General features: G+C 38.0%; 2 protein-coding genes across 2 annotated transcripts in view; both read right to left on the minus strand.

Annotated features, from left to right (window-relative positions):
• SERPINB5 (serpin family B member 5) overlaps nucleotides 1–13,530 on the minus strand; it is a 34,831-nt gene extending 21,301 nt beyond the window's left edge. Inside the window, exon 1 of the mRNA XM_069100236.1 lies at nucleotides 13,434–13,530. The gene's annotated coding sequence lies outside the window, so the exon portion shown is untranslated. The remainder of the gene's footprint in view (nucleotides 1–13,433) is intronic.
• LOC138170728 (serpin B4-like) overlaps nucleotides 1–20,763 on the minus strand; it is a 427,261-nt gene that overhangs the window by 200,005 nt on the left and 206,493 nt on the right. The gene's annotated exons all lie outside the window — the stretch shown is intronic.

Raw genomic sequence — 20,763 nt, forward strand, 5'->3', positions numbered from 1 at the left:
CTGGATGTATAAATTTAAAAGCCATCTACAAAGAGAGAAGGTATGGGAAGTGATAAGATAGTCAAGTAAGAAAACAAGTAAGAAAAAAGAACAGAGAGAGCAACGGCCACACCAAGAGGGTAGGAGGAATTCCATGAACCAGTATAAGAAACCAAGAATATTTATTGAATACTTACTACTGCTTGGTCCTGGAAAATGCAAGGAAGTATAAGATACAGTCCTTGACTCCCCGAAATTTGCAAATTAGATGAAGAAATCACACAGATACAAATAATTCCAATCCAAGATGTATGTGATTGCCATCATATACAGGTAACAAATGGAATTTGTTGTCAAGTTATTTCAGTCATATCCAGCTCTTCATGACCCTATTTTGGGTTTTCTTGGCAAAGATACTGGAATGGTTTGCCATTTTCTTTTCTAGCTCATTTTACAGATGAGGAAACACAGGCAAATGGGGTTAAGTTACTTACCCAGAATTACACAGCTAGTAAATGTCTGGGGCCAGATTTGAACTCAGGAAGATAAGTCCCAACAAATGGAATAATGGGTTCATATAAGTAAAAGAACATATGGCATGGAAAGAACACTGAATTTGGAATCAGGGGACCTAGTATCGAATTCTGGATCTGTTCTCTATCACCTATATGAGTTTGGACAAGTCACTTTAGCCTCTGTGTAATAATTTTCCTTATCTATAAAAGGGATTGGATTAGATGTACTCTAGTATCCCTCCCAAATCTAAATCCCATGATTCATTCCCATTTGAAAAATATAGGGTGCTTATAAAGAGGACATTATAGCTAATAGTCACCTGGTTTCACTAGAGGAACAGCTTCCTAATTAAAGGCCCATCTTGTCTCCTACTCTACACATCTCTCTCAGTATGTCTAGGTGAATTTCTCATTTTTCTTTGAAGAAGATCTATAAGAACACTTCCAACTGTGCCATCCTATGACTTAGTGAAGAAAGACACACATAGCACCATACTTCTGGTGTAGACATAGTCTATCTAGAAGCAGGGGGTTAAACTAGATGATCTCTTCAAGTGTTGGCAGCTAGGTGGCATAGTGGCTTGGAGTCAAGAAGACATAAGTTCAAATCCAGCCTCAGGTACTGTCTAGCTGAGTGACACTAGGAAAGTCATTTAATCTCTGTCTACTTTGATTTCCTCACCTGTAAAATGGGTATATAGAACCTACCGCACAGGGTTGTGAGGATAAAAGGAACTAATATTTGTAAAGTATTTAGCATATCATAGATACATAATAAATGCTTGTTCTCTTTTCTTCCCTTCTCACCAAGATCTAGGACCATGTGTTTTGGGAAACCCAGATTTAACATCCTTTGTATAGATAAAAGCTTAAATAATGAAAAGTATGCCCCCTACTCCCCTCTCATCCAGACCTATAATTTTATCATTGTTGGGAGAGGCAGACTGGCAACTCACCTTGGTCTTAGGCTGTTGCCTGGGTCACTGAGAGTACACAGGGGAACAGAATGAACATTGCCTACACTTTATAAATATTACCTTATTTGATTGTCACATCTCTGTGAGAAACTGAGAGGTTAAGTGACTTACCCAAGATCACTCATCTAGTAAAGGACTGACAAAGGATTTTAACTCATCTTCCTGACTCCAGACCCAGTAATCTATCCACTGCACCACCTAGCTGCCTCAGCCAATGTGTGTCAGAGGAAGGACTTATACCTTCTTGACTCCAAGACCTACCCTCTATCCATCATGCCACTCCAGATTAGGTTGTTCACTGATTTCAGTCATGTCCATGACCCCATTTGGGGTTTTCTTGGAAAAGATACTGGAGTGGTTTGCCATTTTCTTTTCTAGCTCATTTTATAGATGAGAAAACTGAGGCAAACAGGATTAAGTGACTTGTCCAGGGTCACACAGTTAGTAAATGTTTGAGACTTGATCTGAAATCATGAAGATGAGTCTTTCTGACTCCAGGCCCAGTACTCTATCCACTATACCACCTAGTTGCCCAAGGTTAGATATCGTCAATCAAATTAACACAGTCCAATAGTGAAAGGGTATAAATACAAATTCAGGCACAATGCTGTCATATATGTAGGTCCTGATACTCATTTCCATTGACTACATCACAGGAAAGATGATTGAGAGTTTTCTTTTAACCCATCTTTAATGACAATCCAAAATCCCAAGGCTAAAATCATATGCATGAGTATGACCTAAATTTGCAATTTGAACAAAAATGTCAAAAGCTAAGAACTGAGATAGAATGTCAGTAGTGAACCCCCTAGAACTGAACTCTTACTAGTAACTGTGCCTTTTCACGGAACATAGCACAAGATGACAGGCGTAACACAAAGTTAAACACAAAGCATAGAGATCTTTTCCCAAAAATCTCTCAGCCTGAAAAAGCTGTTCAGAGGAAAGAGATGTTTCCATTGACAATATTCAAGCTTTCCAATATAAGCATCCTCTCCTAGACATGCTGTCGTCTTCTTCCTCCTACTCTCCACATCATTAGATTAAGGAAACAGAAATGCAGCCAAATATACTCAGTGCTGGCTCCCATTCAGAGTTCTCATTGGAAGCAAAGAGAATCTAAAGGAGGAGCCGAGTATTTCCAATTTCTTTAAGGCCTGATTTCTTTTGCCCTCTAGGCAGGTGAATCTATTTGCTAGCAAATCACATGACCCATGCACAATGGGATTATATCATCTATTAGATAAGTAAAATTCTTAAAGAAAAAGGACATTTATTGAAAAAGATCAATAGATATATCTTGAGTTGTTCAACTCCCCAAGTTAAATTCTATCTTGTAATCTGTATTGTTTTTCCCTTTACAAAAGAGAAAATTCAACTATGATTCATCTCAACAAAGATTTAAGTTCCTGCTATGTGTACAACATTGGTTTTTGTGAATTTCCAAGCTAGATAAAAGCAGACCAATAAACTTTTTCTCTAAATTAAAATAGTTTAATCTAATTGGAAAAAAACCAACCACCTGCCCTATCTCATCTTTTTTTTAAAGTAGGTGTTTGTCTTAAAGACCAGAAAGGTTCACAAATGATTATTCTCTATATGACTCATAATTTCATTTAGCTTAGTTGACATTAGTAAATTGATAAGAAAAAAAAAAGAGGTTGAGAGTATGCCAAACAGCAAATTATTATTAAAGTTAAAGCACATAGCATTCCTTTCTATTAACAAATAGTGAACTACAAAAGTGGGAAATGCCATATACTATCAGTGAAAATGACTATTACACAGTTCTGCTTAACTCTTTTGTGGAGATTTCTTTGGATGCTTGTCATATGGAAGTAACTATTATGAAAAAACAAAATGCATCAACATTTCCTTTTAAAAGAAAGCATACCATACATAAAATATGGGGCAAGAATATCAAAACAGTAGCTATTGATAAAGCAATAAATCTTCAAGTTTTATCTGGTAGATTTTCCAGCAGTGGACAGTCAACCCCACCCCACCCTACCCCAAGGGTTCACAGTGGGAAGGCAAGAACAGCTGACCTCAGCACCCTCTTTCCAGCACTCCACTTAACTATCAGCAATTACCCCTCCTACCTACTCTAAAATGGCACTATTATCAACCAATCATCTCAGGTCTTCAAGAAAGTGAGAAGTAGCTGCAAAAATTTTTCAAAAGATTGAGGGTCCCTACTACAGGATGCTCTCAAATAGCCAATGGATCCCATGGTCTCATCAATTCAGAAGTTGACACTAATGATCCAGGTCATAATCCATCCATACCTACCCATTCTGTGCTACCTTTGCCCACATCACTCTAAAAGACTACCTAAAGTGGTACCCCTTGTTATGCTAGAGGCCTTGTCCCAGCGTCCCAATGGTATGTATGGAAAACACTAGTTGAGTGACATATGGGATAAAAATCCCAAATCAGACAGCAAAGCAAACTTGTTACACTGACAAACTGGAAAGTTTTAAAACCACCCTTCTCCCTGCCCCAATCATTATTTTCATTTTTAGCTTTTTATCCCTCAAGCCCTTCCAAACCTGGAAATAACAGCTTCTCTAATATGAAGTGGCACATAATCAAATAGGTTTTAAAAACCAATGCTTAGCAATACAACTGACTAATAAATAACTCCCACATGTCCTTTTTGTGTGGTTCCCTAGGGAACCTAAAGTGGATGTAATTGCATCATCAATAGTAGGCTCTCATTTAAAAAAATTTTTTTTTCTTTCCATGGAGAGGAATGCTCCGAATTTTTAGAATAATTGATGAGGGCATTTGAATGCAAAGCTCCTTGTGTAACTGGGGCAATATTGTTCTAGGAGAGCATTTGGATACAATGACCTAAACCTACAAAAAAGAAAAATTAACTTTATTCCCTCTTAAGTAGCCCAGGCATTATTCATTCTCAAAAACATTTTGCAACACATTTAACTGAATGACACTATATGAATAAAAGACTAGTGGCTTTTAAGGCAATTCATGACATAATTTAATTAATACTGTGATTCAATTAAAGGCTCAAAGCTAGCTGCTTGTTAGAAAATTTAAGTCAATGCATACCTCACTAAAGATGATGTATCTCAGAGAGAGCTTCTCCCCTAACAACCAACCTTTCCATTGAAGATGTTTCTTCCTGTTAGATAGGAATGACCACGCATGAGTCACGCATGAGATCAGGCCTCCTCAATATGGTGACCTGTGCCTTTCCCATAAAAATTCCTCTTTGTGTTTTGGAAAGGTCATTTCAACCATTAACATTTCATGTACAAACTAAACAGCCTTCCTGAGCACTCCCTTCTAACACTGGACACCATTCAACCAGCTTTCATTTATCTTAGGCTCAGTGCAAGACATTGGGCTTGGACCTGGGGAAACAAAGACAAAAATAAAACATCTCTTGCCCTCAGAAGCTTAAAGCCTATTATTAATGAATATGAACAAAAGCATCAACACAGTTGGGGACAAAACAAACAAATACCATACCTAGAGGCAACATGGCTGAGTAGATAGCATAGTAGTGTCTATAATCAAGAAGACCCGAATTTGATTCTGGCCTCAGATACTTACAATGGCCTGGGAAAGCTATTTGACCATCTCTTAGCCTCAATTTCTTCATCTGTTAAATGGGGATAGTGATAGGACCTCCCTCACAGGGTTATTGTTAGAATCAAATTAGATAATATACACAAGGTATTTTTTAAAATTTAAAGTGCTATATAAATATTAGCTATATATATATACATATATATACATATATATATATATATACATATTTAAATAAACCCTACCAGGCTCTTATAGTTCTATATTTTTTTTTTTTTGCTTTTTTGGAGGGCAGTTGGGGTTAAGTGACTTGCCCAAGGTCACACAGCTATTTTTTGTGTTAAATGTCCTGACTCCAGGGCTGTTGCTCTATTCACTGCTCCACCTAGCCACCCCTTCTATGTTCTTTCAAAAAATAATATTTTATTTTTTCCCCCAATTACATGTAAAGACAATTTTTGGTTCCCTTTTCTTTTCAATCCTGTGATCCTATAATCAAATTAACTATTATCTGGATTACAATGACCAATCACACATGGCATTTAGAATCATCTGCCCAGTGACTGACCCTAAGTGACTGACAATAATGGGTTCAGTGTTATATCCACATGAGACCAAAGTTAACACAAGGTTAGCCAGTGGTCACAGCCGGGTATCAAGCCAATGACAAGATGACACAACAAAGTCATTATAACAAAATGGCAGCACCATTAATAGCATATCAATTTCCTACAAAAACAATTATCATTTTAAAGAGGAATATGGCAATGATGGTCAATAGAGAAGCAGGGCTGTTTCCTCCCACATCATAGTAGTTCAGTGTTTTTATACTTCCATCCAAAGTCTTCCATGTAGCCAGTGCCAATTGATTTCCAGTTAGTCACTCCCTGGCTTCAGTTTTTTCTTTACTTGGTTTCTTTTGTAATCCTACAATTTAAAAAGTTTTATGCTTTTAAAATATTCTGAGAATGGGTCCATAACCTTCACTGAATTGCCAAAGGAGTTCATAAGCCACAAAAGTTCCCGATGACACCCAAGGGTTTCCTCTGTTTCTAAAATTACAAGTCTCTCAGTCTATAGGCCTCAGAGAGTATCTCTACTAATAAATCTCCAATAATAAAATTGCATCTAATTAAGAGAATAATCTCTATTAATCACTCTGACTTTCAGAAACTACAGTCCTTTCACACTTTACAGATATCTCCAGCCTCTATCTTCCCCCTTCCAGTTCTCTATCATACATTGTCTTTCTGCTTTAGAAAGTAAGCTCCTTGAGGGCAGGGACTGTCCTGCTTGTTTTTACTTGCATCCCCAGCATTTAGCACAGTTCCTAGAACATAGAAAACACTTAAAAATACTTTATTGGGGCTGCCAGGTAGCACAGAGAGTAAGAGCACTGGCTCCAGTGTCGGGATGACCTGGAGATCAAATCCAGGCTCAGACACTTAGCACCCACCCAGAAACACCTGGCTGTGTAACCTTGAGCAAGTTACTTAACTCCAATTGCTTTAAAAAAAAAAAGAAATACTTTATTGATTTATCTTCCAAGTAAGAATGAGTAATATAAACCCAGTTTTGAGAGAAAGTGCCAATCTTAGAAAACACTTCATGGGATAACAAAATTTTAGAGCTAGGAAGGACCTTAGATATAATTTTGTATAACCCCCTTACTTTACAGGCAAGGAAACTGAGGCCTAAAGATGTACAGACTCATAATTTTAGAAACAGAAGAACACTTGATATCATCTGTAGGTTCCTAACATTTTTTGTCCCATGAGTTTCTTTTGCAATCTGGTGAAAGTTATAGACCCCTTCTCACAAAAATCTTTAAAAAAAATTTTTTTCTTTGTTTTATTTTTAATTTGTGGAATATAACAAGTATTTCCATAACATAGCACAAAGATGATGGCACATGAAACTGCAAATCTATTACATACAATTTGCTGTTCCTTTTAAACATATAATAAAATTATATATTATATATAATAAAATTATCATGAAAATTTCTTTTTTCCCTTTTTTTCTTCCCTTCCCCCCACCCTAGAGATGGCTACCATTATAGACAACTATGTGCATATATATATCTTTTTTTTTTAAGCAATTGGGGTTAAGTAACTTGCTCAAGGTTACGCAGCCAGTTATTTCTGGGTGTGGTGCTGAGTATCTGAGCCCGGATTTGATCCAGGTCATCCCAACACTGGAGCCAGTGCTCTTACTCGCTGAGCCACCTGGCCGCCCCTATACATATATATCTTAAAAGCATAAAATAAAAACCATACGATTATAAAGGAAGCCAAGTCTATTGAAACATAGTTATCAAAATATTTAAAAAGCAAGTTCATGGTTTCCAGGTTACAAAACCCTGAATCACACAATTAGTCAAAGGTTGAGTAAAGACTCAGCCTCCTGTTTTCCCAACCAGCCCTCTTTCCAGGACACTACTCTGACTCCTCAGCTCCTTTCTTGATAACAGTGACATAATCAGAGGCTCAAAATTTTCAGAAGTTCTAAAGATTTGATGGCTTTATGTATCCAAAATTATTTCTTTAGGAATATAGACTTTGGGCATCACTATTTTAAAACCAACACTGATTTTTCTTACTCAAAGGCTATTTATCATAGAACTTGTAGTGTCAGAAGGGGCATTAGATTATCTAGTCTGACTTTGTTTTGACAGGTGAGAATTTCCCGGATCATAGTAGCAAGTTAGAACCTGCAATCCTGTCTGTCAATCTAATGTGGGTTCCCATATGCCACAATGCCTTTTTCAGTCATTCATGTGGTAGATCCATTGGCAATGCATTTTTTGTTGAATCATTTCATCACTGCCTCTAAAGGTTTTGTTTGTCGAATCTTTCCATGATCTTTTGTCACATTGCATTATCATCCCTGCCTGGGAACAGAGGGACAAAGGTCAATAACAGAGATTCTCTTCCAGGGATCAAAAGGGCTGCGACATCTTGCTTATATATGCATAGGGTTTCATTTACTTCTCCTTGGCTAGGTTTAAAAAAGCAGGATCCTTGACATTTGCCAAACCTCTCTTGCCAAGTTCAAGTCTCAAACAACTCCAGAACCTCTGTTTTTACCAGCTATGTGGACCTCATAACTTCATGTTCTGACACTGGTGACTAGTTCCTCATTTTAAAAAGTAAGCTATAATTTTCAATCCACAAATGTCTAAAACCATAAGATTGAAAGCCTCACCACTGACTAGGCAAGATGGGATATTTCATTCAGTCTCAGACTCCAATTCATTCAACATAGCCTTCTTGTAAATGTTATGCATTTGCTACCCATATTGAGAACACAGCATCTTGTCTGTACTCCTGTTGGCTTATTGAAAAGATGGATTCACTGTGTATGTAAGCAAAGATAAGTAGACGGAATAGAGAAAGAAAAGTGAATAATTTAAGTACAAGAAAGTTAGTGCCTTTAGCAGTAACTGATTTGTTTATTACTTTCTGGTTCTCTTGATCATTTATAGTACCAACCCTATAATTCTCTTTTGCTCACAAAAATTGTCATATATAAGTACTGACTATAATATATCTCCCAAATCTGTCCCCTCTCTTCACCATTCTCATGGCCATCACCCTAGTTCATATTCTCATTACTTGGGGGTGGGAGGTCAGAAGAAGTTGATGCAAGGACACTCTCAAGGTCTTTCTGATGAACTTTGGTATTGATTGTGACACTGGCTTAGGACTGTCCGTCATGGCATGCCTTCATCAAAGAAGGTGCTATGCTTTATGAGCAAGGCAGATTAAAAATAGCTCCAACAAAATGAGATGTTCAGATTTAGAGACATCTCTATCCCAAATGTTTGTACAGACTATTTGTGCAGAACTTACGATAGATCCTCCCAAGCTTGTATTAGTGTGATCAGCCACAGTTGGGCATTGACCTCAACATAGTGATGTCATTTTGGTCCTTTCTGAGCACGAAGGACAAACAACAACAGCTTGGCGGGGGCGGGGGGGGGGGGGGGGGGGGGGGGGGCGGAAGCTGAGGACTGTAGCCATAGCTTGCCTCTCCACTTCCAGCAAGGCTTTCCTCTAGGCCATCCTCCACTTGACTGCCAGAGTAATCTATCTAATGTACAGCCCTAATCACATCACACTCTCTTCAATGCTTAGTGACTGAAAGCCTGGCCTTCAGTGTCCTCCAAAATCTGGCTCCAATCCACCTTGCTAATCTCATCTCATACTGCTTCCACTATGTTCTCTATATTCCTGCCAAATTGAACAACTCACAGTGCCCTGAACACACCCTGTGCTCTTCTGGCTAAATGCATTTTTTTTTTTTTGCACAGTTCTTTAGGTCTGGAAAGCCTCATTTGCCAATCCTTTTTATTGAATTTCTGCTCATGACTTGAGTTCAAATGCCAGCTCCTAATGAAGTCTTCTCTTATCCCACCTAGCACCTTTTACTAGTATTACCCCTTTTATGCACTTATGATGTTCTTTTTCATCATATTTCTGTTTGTGTCTCAGCTACCCTCCTAGATTGTAAGCTCTTTAAAGATTAAAGCCATTTCTTAGCTTTCTTATCTCTGCTCAACCTAGTATAGCTTCTTTGTAGGAGTAGGAGCTTCATAAATGGTGAATGAATGAATGAACAAATGATATTTGTTACAAATACATAATGCATTTGCCAATTATACATTTGTATTTTGAAGTGATAATGAAGGTTGTTGCTGCTAATTATCTCTAAAACACCTTGCATCTGCTCTAATTAGCTTTCTAATGACTTGGTCTTACTTTTCCAAACCAGTTTGCTCACTCTTGGAGTTGTACTTCATGACAAGCCTGCCATCTTTTCTTAATGTTGAGAAAAATGAAACCACCAATACTATTCAAAGAAAGGGATGCAACAGTCTGGAGAATAGAGATGATCAGGAGCACAGACTTTCAAAGGTTTGGATAAAAGCATTTGCAACCATAAATCCAGAAAAGTGATGTTCAGTTTGAGCTATTGTATGAAACAAAACCATAAAATGTGTTCTTCTAATTAATCAATCAAGGAGCGTTTATTAAGTGCCAACTATGTGCTAAGTACAGGGAGACAGAAATGAAATAGTCACTTTCTTCAAGGAATTTATATTCTATCTGGGGGGACAATATATACATATTCAAGTACAAACAAAACATAGGGAAGGTAATTTGGGAGAGGCCCTATAAACTGGAGGAGGGGATCTGTAAAAACTGATGTGGGCCTTCATAACAGAGACACCCCAAAATAAAATCAAATAATTTTGCTTGGATTAATAACCAGTTTTATAAATATACTTCTCAAATGTTTTATGCATTTTAATTTAGATTTAACATTACATTGGGAAACACTTTTTTAAATGTATTCTACTTTATTCTAATATACAATTATCTTGGGAATTTATGCTATAAAGAATTTAAAACAGTCTAATTTGTATTCTATGTACCTAGCACATAGCATATAATGCAAGAGCTATTTCTGTGCGCCTATTATGTAAAAGACATTATTCTAAACATTGATGATGCAAAGAGAAAGAAAAAATAATCCCTACTCTGCCTAGAAGCAGCAAGAAAGAGTATTAGATTCGGAATCAAAGATATTGGGTTCGAATCTAGACTCTGCTACTTAGTTTCTATATGACCTTGGACAAATCATTTAACCTCTCTAAGCCTCAAATTCCTTATTTGCAAAATTAAGGGGTTGAACTAGATGACTCTAAGGTGCCTTCCAGATCCAGAGCTACAATACTAAGAAACTTACAATCTATTGAACTTAATAAAGGGTATTAAGAAATGTGAACTCAGTTCAGTCAAACCAAACCAAATAGATTTCTGAAATGCCCAACAGAGAGCTTCTGATTTGTAAGAGTTCTGTGCAAAAAGCAAGCACCCAAAGCCAGAATAAAAAATAGAAGTCTTTTGAAGTCCCCGAGATAACAAAAATTCCAGAAATTCATTATTTGATTTCACATGTTTCATTACCCTCTGCTCTGCTAAAATAATCTAAAACACTAGCTTTCTTTCCCATTGCTGTAGAAGACAGTTCTATTGCCACCAGCGATGTCACTAGGTCATTACCCAATGACCAGGATTTATTACAGAGCAGCAGCAGCAGCAACCCAAGAGGGATTGAAATTATCACTTTCAAAATATAACCAAGAAAAGTTAGAAATAAAGGTGAGCATTTTCTGTTGGGAATCCTTAATTTGGATTAGGCAAACCCATAGGACAAGTCCTCTGCTTCTCCACCCACAAGGAAATTACTCAGCATATGCAATATGGTTGGGAACTGGCATAGTCTTCTTAAGATCAGAGCTCAGTCAACTTTGAGACCCGCCCAACCTGATTGAAACTTGCTTGTCTAAAATAAGTAAGCATTAAAAAAAAAAAAAAGTCTGGCCATACTAGTGCTTATAGTACTCTGTATAGGCGAGATCAGTGCGGATGTTGAATAAACATTGTAACAGTTAGATGCAAAGACCTAGTAAATTATCTGATTCATTTGCCCGCGGCAAAATAGAATTGGTACAACACAATATCCTCTCCAATTTCATGGAGTCTAAACTTCAGTGTTCGTGGCAACATAGTTTCTATCATTTCTTCATTTCACCCCATTCTGCTTACTCCCAATATCCTCAACCATCCAAAAATTCTCTGGGCCTCACTTTCCATATAGGAGAAATGAAGATGTTAGATTATCTTACATCAGAAATTCCTGCCCACTCTAAGTCAGTGATTCCATGAGGTCTTGGCAGCTTTTTGCCAAGTTTCTTTTGACTGTGGTTAGGACATAACTGCAATGATTGTGGGAGAGTATGATGCCTTGCTGCCAAAGAGAAAATGTGGATTAAATATTGCAATGAGAGGGACTCATGAGGACCCATTTCCCCATAAGAGAAGATTCCTCTCTTTAGAACAATAGCTAACATTTTTGTAGTACTTTAAGGTTTGCAAAGTACTTTACAAATATTATCTCATTTGATCCTTACAATGACTCTGGGAGGTTGGTGCTATTATTATCCCCATGTTACAGCTGAAAAAAAATTGAGGCAGACTGAAGTAAAATTATTTTCCCACAGTCACATAGCTGGTAAGTGTCTGAGGTCAAATTTGAACTCAGGTCTTCCTGACTCCAGGCCCAAAGCTCTCTCCACTTTCACCACTTTGCATGTGGGACCTTGGACAAATCACATATCTTCCTCAGGGGCCACAGTTTCCTCATCTGTAAAATGAGAAGGTTGGACTACATCGCCTTTAAGGTCCCTTCCAGATCTAGATCTAATCTTATGTTTTCTGAAAGAAACCAAGTGAAAATAATATACTTTTACTGACCCTGAATTAATGACTTAATTCATCGAGTTAAAAAAATTCATATGACTGACACACTAAATTTTGGTACTTTGGTGTATCTGTGACTTCACTAGCATGAATACTCCTTTCACATGTGCAGCTCACAGACTTTTTCCATGAATCCCACAATTTTCTAATCTTTTTCTAGTACACGTTTTCCCAGAAATGAGGTCAAATAATGTAGGCAGGGGCAGCCAAGTGGCACAGTGGATAGAGCACCAGTCCTGGAGTCAGGAGGACCTGAGTCCAAATCCAGCCTCAGACACTTAACACTTACTAGCTATGTGACCTTGGGCAAGTCACTTAACCCCAATTGCCCTGCCTTCCCCCCTCCAAAAAGAAAAAAAAATCATATATCAAATAATGCAGGCAAAGCATTTTGCAAACTTTAAAGCAATATGTAAATGTTAGTTGGGTATTATAAAGTATTAATAATGTCAATATTAAGCTTCCATAAATTATCTACCCATGCACTACAAGTCTTATTCTGATTTCCCCCCCATATTTAGGATACAAGTGTATTATATTAATAAGTTTAAATCCCAGTTAAGCAGTACTTGCCAATAAGAGTGAACCAGTCATTCCAGTGTTTCCCTTGTAATTAGCAAATGAAGAAATTAAAAAAAAAAAAAACTAGCTTACTTTTAGCTATACACACCCTTTCTGAAACAGATAAGAAAAAAGAAGTCTTTACCAAAATGGATGGAAGACCAACAATCTAAATTCTAAAGTCGTCTCAGAGAACATAATTAGGATACTGGGCAAACCACTTTTTCCTTCAGGAATCAGTGGTCATCTACCTGAAGAGATTATCTCTATGTGTTTCTGCCTTGTCTGGCTCAATCTGATTTCTATCCCAGAAGCAGTTCTCCCATTTCACAGTGGGAAAAGTAAGACTGCCTGGCTTACGTGGAGTGATGGGTAGGAAACCAACATGCTTAAGAATTTACCAATGCATTGTTTGTTAAGCTTCTCTCCCTTCCTACTCAAAGTTATTTTTTTTTTTTAAGATTTCAGAAATGAAGAAGGAAAATCCACCCATGTCCCTCCCCTCCTCTTACCTTGCTATGCAGTAATCCTGGGAAAAGAAATGGCAAAAGAAATTAAAGAACAGAGCTGAGAAACCGGGTGTTGAGGCAATGCCTTTCAGAACAGAAAGAGCCAGTTAGCTCACCTGAGGCCCGAGGCCACTCCCACTGTAACCGCTCCTAATTTGCACTCTCTGTGTCCCTCCCCTCCCACTTGCTTTCTCTTCTTACTCATACACCTTGGCAACTTTTCCAAAATTGAAAAAAAAAATGATTCAGCCTGAAGTTGCTGTTGTCTGCAGAGCTTCCAAAGGTTAACAACATGCTACAGCAAGGAGGGGATGTGGATAACTTGGGACACTAATGCACTGTTGGTGGAGGTGTGAACAATCTGAAACTATGTCCAAAGGGCTACAACTGTGCATACTCTTTGGTCCAACAATACCACTACTAGATCTGTATCTCAAAGAGATTTTTTAAAAAAGGAAAAGTTGCTATGTGTATAAAAAATATTTATAGCAGTTCTTTTGTGGTAACAAAGAATTGGAAATTGAGGAAATTGTTCCCCATCAGCTGGGAAACAGCTAAACAAGTTGTGGTGCATAATTGTGATGGTCCGCCATTGCACTATAAGAAGTGGAGAGCAGGGGCGGCCAGGTGGCGCAGTGAGTAAGAGTGCCAGCTCTGGAGTCGGGAGACACGGGATCGATTCCCGGCCTCAGATACTTAACACCCACACAAAAAAACTGGTCATGTTGGGCAAGTTACTTAACCCCAATTGCTTTTAAAAAAGAAAGAAAGAAATGAAGAGTAGAATGGTTTCAGAAACACCTGGGAAGACTTATTTGAACTCATGCAAAATAAAGTGAGCAGAACCAGGAGAACATTATACACAGTACATGTTGTAAAGATGATCAAATATGATGGATTTAGCTCCTCTGATCAAGACAATGATGTAAGACAAACTACACAGCACCCACTATCCACTTCCAGAGAAAGAACTGATGAACTCTGAATGCTGATTGAAGCATACTTTTGAAAAAAACTTTATTTTTATTGTCTTATTTTGTGTTTTCTTTTACAACATGCCTAATATGGAAATATGTTTGGTATGACCTTGCATGGATAATTGAAATTAAAGTGCTTGCCTTCTCAAGAAATGAGGAAGGGCAGAAGAGATGGAAAGAACTTAGAATTAAATTTTTTTTAAATGATTGTTAATCATTTTACATGTAATTGTGAAATATTTGATGAAATTAAAAAAAAAAATATGCTCCAGCAGGAAACAGCTATGTGTGAAGTTTGACTATCACGCACGCACACACACACACACATACACACACACACAAGCATCTGATTAGAAAGAGAAAAGAAAATGGTAAAGGGGAGGAGGGAAGCCTGAAGCCTCACACTAGACTTTTTTTTTTTTACTTTATGACTAAGCCCTACAATTTAGAAAGACATTAAGAGAGCTAATACCTATAAAAATCAAATAATATCTATTAAATCACTTAGTACGTAGTGCCTGGCATATAGTAAGTCCATAATAAATGTTTTTTCCTTTTCTCTTCCCCTCTCCTCATCCCCATTCCTTTGCAAATCACAGATATTAGAATACTTATAAAGGATGGCCCAGGTTATAGGCAACTACACTATATTCAAATATCTATAATTTTTTTTTCAGAGAACGGAAGGCTGGGGCAGAAGAAAGTAGACTAGTCTAAGACAGTTGCCTGACACACACAAAAATTAAGTGACTTGCCCCAGGACCATTCAGTTAATAAGTATCAGACTTAAGATTTGAACCTAGATCTTCCTGTTGCTAGGTCCAGCTTATTATCTACTATACCAGGCTACTTCTATGTAACCATCATTATTTCCTTCATTCTTTCACACAACAAACATTTATTGAATAGCTCCTACATGTGGGTGGTTAGGTGGTATAGTGGATAGAATGCCAGGCCCAGAGTCAGGGGGACCTGAGTTAAAAATCCAGCCTCAGACACTAACTGTGTGACCCTAGGCAAGTCACTGCTGTTTGCCTCAGTATCCTCATATGTAAAATGAACTGGTGAAGGAAATAGCAAACCACTCCAGTATCTTTGTCAAGAAAACCCCAAATGGGATCACAAAGTCGATCAGGACTGAATGACTCAACAACAACAAACACATTGTGGCGGCTAGGTGGCACAGTGAATAGAGCACCATCCCTGGAGTCAGGAGGACCTGAGTTCAAAGCCGGCCTCAGACACTTAACACAAAAAATAGCCGTGTGACCTTGGGCAAGTCACTTAACCCCAATTGCCCTCCAAAAGGCAAAAACAACAACAGGAACAAACACAAGTTCCTACTCACCATGCATCATACTTGATCATATGGAAGAGTCAGAGATGTTTAAAAGTAGATGATCCTGCCCTCAATGAGTTTATAACCTAGTGACATTTGAAACAGACCCTGAAGGATGGATTGGAAGGGCAGAGAAAGAACAGTACTCCAAGTAAGAAGGAGAACAGCATGAACAACAGCTCAGACAAACACAAGACATGTTACATTAGTATTAATGTTTGTTTCCAGAAAGTGATAGCTGTTGTAATGAAGAGTTTCCATGTGACACATTATTTCTTCTTGCCATTATAAGAGCTCAATATAATTTAGTTTCACCCCTTTGTTGAGATTTGGCTATCCTAACTCTAATTGTCTAGTTTTCTTCAGATCCTTTGTCATTTCCGAACATGGTTCAAAGTCATTCTCTGCACATCTTGATGAAAAGTGGAAAAAAAATTCAAAGAGGTTTTATCTATTTGTCTATTTGAAAACATCTATATGTTTGGAGCTATGTCACTAAGTAGCTTGGAATCCTTGGTTTTAGCCATCCACCAGAAGATGAACTTATAATCATTGACTGTTAGAGTTAGAAGGAACTTCAGAGATCACTTCACTCAATCCTCTCATTTAAAATGAGGCAGCCAAGGCCTGGAAAGTTCAAGTAGCTTGCCCAAAGTCACATAGATCATTAGCAGCAGAACATGGCTAATTACGTCCTAGTACATCAGTTCAGATCATCTGGATACAGCAGCTTTCTAGAATCAAAAGAGAAAGCTCTTTAACCTCGAGTTTCTGGTATTTAGGGTGACACATTACTGAGAGAAAGCCTGGATTCTCATCCTCTGTCTTCCTCTTCCTAGCTGTGTGACGTTGGACAAGTACCATCCTCTCTGAGTCATAGGTGCCTCCTCTCCAAACGAGGGTGATGATCTTCCTGGCCCTACTTACATTGCATGGTTGTTGTCAGGTTCAGATACATACTGTATGGAAAGACTACTTTAGTGAAGTGTAAAGGGAGGCAGGAGCCATATTGGAACGCATGCTGGATTTGGAACCAGAGGAACAGAGCCCAGGTTCTGGCTCTTACTACTCGTGTGACCCTTGGCAAGTTACTAAACCTCTCTGGGGCTCAGTTTTCTCATTGATAACTTGAGGAGTTAGACTCCTAGACAAGCTCCTTGGTGCCTTCCAGCTCTCAGTTTAGTATCTTGGGAGATTATATGGATCACAAGCTCCTTGAGGACAGAAACTTTCCTTTTTGTGTCTATGCCAGTGACTCTCAAAGTAGGTTTTGTAACAAATGTTATGCAAGGCCAGGATATGGCAGAGGGCTCTGCCAGGTTTCAGTCCTTGAATAGTAGATAACTTGATTTCTGTGGGTTTAGAAAAGGAAGGTAAAAACATGAAAATTTACTGAACTGCCAATTGCAAGATAATTGTGAATAAGGGCCTTCATGACTGGCAAAGATATATGAATCAAGAGATATCATGACATAGTGAATAGGGCACTAGACTTGAAATCAGGAAGCCTTGAGTTTAAAGCCATCTCAGACACTTATTAGCTGTGTGACCCTGGGCAAGTCACTTAACCTCTCTGGGCCAAAGTTTCTTTATCTGTAAAATAGAGAGGTGGGACAGCCAAGTGGTACAATGGATAGATAGAGCGCTGCACCTGGAGTCAGGAAGACTCCTCTTCCAGATTTGAATTAGGTAAGTCACTTAACCCTGTTTGCTTCAGTGCCCTCATCTGCAAAACTAGCTGGAGAAGGAAATGGCAAATGACTGCTATATCTTCCCCAAGGAAACCCCAAATGGGGTCACACAAAATCAGACACAACTGAAACAACTAAACAACAAGACAATGTTGTGTGGTGGACCCCACTAGGCTGCCTAAGGAAAGGCAAATTAAGCCAGGACAGGAAAGCAGAGCAGGTGAAGATTTCTATGTGGATCACCATGAGTGGTCACTACACTTACAGCTTGGGTGACACAGGAAGACCCAGACTCAAGAACAAAGGAAAAAAGAGAAGAAAATGGAAAGAGGATCAAGGCAGAGAAGAGAACAGAAAGAGTCCAGGCAGAAGCATCAACAAGCAAGACAACTTTGCGAACACAACTTTATAAATTTGAAAAGAAAAGCAAACCATACATAACAGATATTTGCAGTCTCATATACAACCCTATTTTGGTGTTCTGCTTTGTATATTGGAATGCCCATACATATACTATGCATATTATATATACATACGTACACACATGCATATATTTAATAGAAGTCATTAAGGCTCATTTTCCAAGCAAGGTCCCTAACAAACATAATTTCCCATTTTTGAAACAATGGTTTGCTTATCTGTCTTTCCTCAAGATTATCATATCTAGTTATTATATATTCTTAATAAATTCCCACTCTTGTTTTCTTTGTTTGTTTTTGTTTGGTTGGTTTTTTTGTTTTGGTTTTTTTGGAGGGGGGAAGGAAAGGCAATTGGGGTTAAGTGACTTGCCCAAGGTCACACAGCTAGTGAAGTGTCAAGTGCCTAAAGATGGATTTGAACTCAGGTCCTCCTGACTCCAGGACTGGTGCTCTAGTCACTGCACCACCTATCTGCCTCCCATTCTTGTTTTCAAGGAAGGAGCTGTGTGTGTCTGAGTTGTTGTCACAGTCTATCAAGTTACACTGTGGCCAACATCAAAAGATCCCAAGTTCATAAGACTGTTGGAACACATATAAGACAGGGACATGTTCACAGAAGGAGGGTTGATAACAGAGTCTAGTAAATTGCTCTATACTCTGACTTGTCCAACTTTCCAAGGAGTGGGCATATAGATATGGCCTACCAATTTAGTGGTATCATTAAAATTATTGGACATTTTCTATTTCAACATTCAATTTAACTAGTATTTATTGAGTATATTATAACTCAACTATATTGAATATATTTATTGAGTATATTTAACTAGTATTTATTGAGTATAATAATTATAATCAATACTGACTCCCACCTTCTAATCAAACCATAGAATAATAAGGCTTAATGAGAGATCTGAATATAAAATTCTGGATAAAGTCATAATCTACACAAAACTTCCTATTTTTAAAATGGAATTTGGGTCTGATGATGACTATTGGTTGAACCAAGTAGGAAACATCAACTACTACCACATAATCCACTTTAACCAAAATGTTAAGACCTTTTAAATTCCATCTTATGATGCCTTTGAGATAGAGAAAAGACAATGTTGCAGAGTTATTTAAATATCACGTGTAAAGAATGTCCGTTATTATGCCTATACTTTCTGGTATCTTATTACAGTGTCAACTATAACAGCTAATGAATTCAAAAGCAGAGTGACCACTTCTCCCAATCTTCCTTTTGCCCTCAATCAATGGTCCCTTATCTTCTCTGACCTGTCACACAGATCTTTGCTACCCTCCCTCACCTTCACTTGGACTAGGGATGGGGAACCCGAGGCCTTGAGGCCACACGTGGCTCTCTAGATCTTCAAGTGTGGTCCTTTGACTGAATCCAAAATTCACAGAATAAATATCCTTAATAAAAGGATTTATTCTGTAAAACTTGGACTCAGTCAAAAGGCTGCACCCAAAGACCTAGAGGGCCACATGTGGCTTCAAGGCCACAGATTCCCCACCCCTGGTGTCCCTCCCTTATAAAAAATTCTGTGATTGAATGATCTTATAGTATAATGAAATAGAAAATAGCCAGGTACCTAGGAGACTTCAAAAAGCAAAAAAATGACTGAATGGAAATAGGTGTTAGCAGGGCACTCAGAGTCTGAAATCTAACGAGAACATAGAGCATGCTCAGAAACTTGAGAGACATAGATTAGAAACACAGCTGTTAGAGGCTGTGAGATGGTGCAGTGGATAGTGTGCTGGGCTAAGAGATAGGAAAACCAGATACTCCCTAGCTATGTGTGACCCAGACCAAGTCACTTACCTCTCTCAGCCTCAGTTTCCTTACCTGTAAAATAGGGGTAACACTAGTTCCCACCTCCCAGGATTGTTATGAGGATTATGTTTGTTAAGCATTTTGAAAACCTTAAAGCGCTACATAAATGCTAGCTATGATTGTTATTATCCATTTTAATATCTCAGAAGGCAGGGAAGCCTCAATAACTATGCTGTTTTTATTCAGTTCAAAGCTTCTAGAAGCTTTCTGCCGCCTGACCTCATGAAAACCTAGCTATGGAACTCTTTTGATCTCCCTTTAACTTGAAGAAGCTTCTGTTTGTGCTAAGCATTTATAAAATCCACATAAACTGTCTTATGACTTTGTCAGCAAGATGCACTTCGAGTGATTAAAACCTTAGGATGTAGGAACCCAAAGGACCTTAGAGTATAACTCTCTCCTTTTACAGATGAAAAAAATGGAGTCTCAGACCAGTGAGGTTGCTTGCCCAAGGTCAAGGGCATAGGCAGGAATAAGACCTCACCAATGGTCACCAGATCCCTAGCTCAGAATATTTTACATTATAGTAGGGTTAGATGTTGGGGGCATATTTGATAACACACTGACTTTTATGGTTCTTGTTCACAGAATCTTAAAACTTAAGAATTCAGAATCAGTTGGACATTATTCCAAATGACTTCTGCAGTATTGCCAGTGCCCTGTCTTAAAATCCATTTTACACATACTATGATTATGGTGTCTGACATTTCCCAATTGCTTAATATTCTTGTAAAAGATTTCAAAAAGCAAAAAAATCTTGGCACTAATTGACATGTCTGGGGTTCTTTTCAAGTATTTCCTATACATTCTTATGAATGAATTTTCTTCTTTCTTTCGTTTCATTTGCCATATGAATCATTTTTACTAATTTCAGGCTTGGACAATATTAATGGAGAAAAATAAGTTTAAAAAGGAATTAAATGCCTTGTGAAATTTCATTAAAGAATTCCTTATAACCCAATGATACTAAGTATTCAACCTGGATATTTAATGACATCTCTCTCTCTTTGTCTCTCTGTCTCTCTCTCTGTCTCTCTGTCTCTGTCTCTCTCTGTCTTTGTCTCTCTGTC

The sequence above is a fragment of the Petaurus breviceps genome, unplaced genomic scaffold (genome assembly GCF_028583685.1).
Source record: "Petaurus breviceps papuanus isolate PSGF00001 unplaced genomic scaffold, PetGlider_PUasm1.0 38, whole genome shotgun sequence".
NCBI lineage: Eukaryota > Metazoa > Chordata > Mammalia > Diprotodontia > Petauridae > Petaurus > Petaurus breviceps.